We start from the raw sequence: 2,500 nt of genomic DNA on the forward strand, positions 1-2,500 counted from the left end.
CCCCAAAAAATAGTTTGTGCGTGACCGTATCTGGTTCGATGCCCGTCGCCAATGGTTGGCTGCTTTTAAGCCCATGGCCCAAGAGGCAGTGTTGGAAATTCCCCCTCCTTTGTAATGATGCGCTGGCGGCGAGCTGATGTATAAAGGTTTGGATATGCCTTCTGGGTGGGGACTGCCATGGCTCGCGCCACTGTTGCATCCAGCTTGGTCTTTTGTATGTGTCTGCAGCCTGTGTGTGAGGTGCTGTGAGTGCTGCCATGTAGGTCCGGCGCAGGCTTGCGCCAAACTTTCACGTTGGTGTGTGCCACCTGGCAGGTACCAGCGGGCCCCATGAGACATCAGTGCCACAAAGCCTTTCAACTGAAAGCTGTCCCAGCACACTAGAGCGCAGCCTACCAGAGCTGTTTCTGTAGTGTAGTGGTTATCACTTTCGCCTAACACGCGAAAGGTCCCCGGTTCGAGACCGGGCAGAAACATGGTGCTGGTTTCTTTTTATTTCCACAATGTCAATCGGACACATTTGACCGCATGCAGGTTTCGACAGGTATGGACAGGCCGGCACTACGCCATGAGAGATCTGAGGCCAGCCCTTATTTGCACCCTGCAAACTGTCCACTGGCTCCATCAGTGGGCGTTTCCTGCCATCCCTGGGTCCTTAAGTGAGTGTTTGGGTACTTTTGATGCAGAGATCGGGGCATGAAAACTGGCGCTGGCACGTGGCGACATTGGGTACTGAAGAATCTTTCCCAATCCTGCCCATAGCTGTCAGGGTGGCCGAGTGGTCTAAGGCGCCAGACTCAAGAGGCGCAGCTCTTCCCTGCATCTGGGTGTTCTGGTCTCCGATTGGAGGCGTGGGTTCAAATCCCACTCCTGACAAGCCGGGCTCATTTTTTTGAGCACATTTCAGAGTGTAAGGCTTGCGGAAAACCTCTTGGGGGCCCCCGAATGCAGCGCCCGGCAAGCCTCCCTGTTCTCTTCTGCTGCCTTGCAACTGGAGCTGTCTGCCAGAGACGCCGGAGGCACACCTGCCCTTAAACCCCCACTGGCCCACGGCTGCAAAACCTGCATTTTCTAGTGGCTGGCTTGGTGGCATATGTCACTGAGCCCAGTCTACTCAGGAAGTGAAAAAAGTCCCCTTCACAGTTGGAGAAAGTGCTCTCCTGCCACCTGTCGGTCGTTGAAGGCACCACACCTCAGCAAAATAAAAATAAAAAAACAGACATGCTCAGTCCGGGGGATGTAAAGGTATTTGAATAGCAAGAACAGAGAGGCTGTTGGGAGATGACAGAAGCCATGCTGCCCCAGAGTTCTCTTCTGAAATTCGCAGGAATCCAGAGGTTGGAGCGGGCTGAGGGAGTGCGCCTTCTTGCCTCTGTCGGCTTTCAAGACACATCCTCCTGCTGGGAAGCTGCCCACCCTGAGCAGCACAGGTTTGCGCTCTAGGCCGGTCGGCCACATATATCTCGCCTGATCGAGCCCGATCGAGCGGCAGCAGATGGCCTTTGGCCAGCGAAGGCTGCCGCTCTTCTTCTTGTTTCTCTGCTTGAGAGGCAGCTCAGTCCTCTGCGCTTGCACCAGGGGCAGGCCACGTGACACGCAGGGGTCAGGCCGTGGAGAGACTGGGGCATGGCGCCAAGTGAGGTAAGCAGACCACCCTCCTCCCCCTCACTGCTCTCTGCATGCGGTGGCTCGTTGGTCTAGGGGTATGATTCTCGCCTAGGGTGCGAGAGGTCCCGGGTTCAAATCCCGGACGAGCCCTTTTTTTTGGAGCGCCGAAAACAAAAAACACAGAGTCCCCAATTCCCCCCCAAAAATAGTTTGTGCGTGACCATATCTGGTTCGATGCCCGTCGCCAATGGTTGGCTGCTTTTAAGCCCATGGCCCAAGAGGCAGTGTTGGAAATTCCCCCTCCTTTGTAATGATGCGCTGGCGGCGAGCTGATGTATAAAGGTTTGGACATGCCTTCTGGGTGGGGACTGCCATGGCTCGTGCCACTGTTGCATCCAGCTTGGTCTTTTGTATGTGTCTGCAGCCTGTGTGTGAGGTGCTGTGAGTGCTGCCATGTAGGTCCGGCGCAGGCTTGCGCCAAACTTTCACGTTGGTGTGTGCCACCTGGCAGGTACCAGCGGGCCCCATGAGACATCAGTGCCACAAAGCCTTTCAACTGAAAGCTGTCCCAGCACACTAGAGCGCAGCCTACCAGAGCTGTTTCTGTAGTGTAGTGGTTATCACATTCGCCTAACACGCGAAAAGTCCCCGGTTCGAGACCGGGCAGAAACATGGTGCTGGTTTCTTTTTATTTCCACAATGTCAATCGGACACATTTGACCGCATGCAGGTTTCGACAGGTATGGACAGGCCGGCACTACGCCATGAGTGATCTGAGGCCAGCCCTTATTTGCACCCTGCAAACTGTCCACTGGCTCCATCAGTGGGCGTTTCCTGCCATCCCTGGGTCCTTAAGTGAGTGTTTGGGTACTTTTGATGCAGAGATCGGGGC

At 55.2% G+C, this 2,500-nt stretch overlaps 4 non-coding genes across 4 annotated transcripts; all 4 read left to right on the forward strand.

Moving 5' to 3' along the window:
- Positions 1-403: 403 nt before the first annotated feature.
- Positions 404-476, forward strand: TRNAV-AAC (transfer RNA valine (anticodon AAC)). The gene has a single exon. It is a non-coding gene; the product is annotated as a tRNA-Val (tRNA).
- Positions 477-764: 288 nt separating this feature from the next.
- On the forward strand, positions 765-876 carry TRNAL-CAA (transfer RNA leucine (anticodon CAA)). Its single transcript has 2 exons — positions 765-802; positions 831-876. It is a non-coding gene; the product is annotated as a tRNA-Leu (tRNA).
- An 810-nt stretch (positions 877-1,686) lies between these two features.
- TRNAP-AGG (transfer RNA proline (anticodon AGG)) lies at positions 1,687-1,758 on the forward strand. Its single transcript has one exon. It is a non-coding gene; the product is annotated as a tRNA-Pro (tRNA).
- A 449-nt stretch (positions 1,759-2,207) lies between these two features.
- TRNAV-AAC (transfer RNA valine (anticodon AAC)) lies at positions 2,208-2,280 on the forward strand. The gene has a single exon. It is a non-coding gene; the product is annotated as a tRNA-Val (tRNA).
- The last annotated feature ends 220 nt before the right edge of the window (positions 2,281-2,500 follow it).

Source organism: Ambystoma mexicanum, chromosome 2q (assembly GCF_040938575.1).
Source record: "Ambystoma mexicanum isolate Mex_15411 chromosome 2q, UKY_AmexF1_1, whole genome shotgun sequence".
NCBI classification, from domain to species: domain Eukaryota; kingdom Metazoa; phylum Chordata; class Amphibia; order Caudata; family Ambystomatidae; genus Ambystoma; species Ambystoma mexicanum.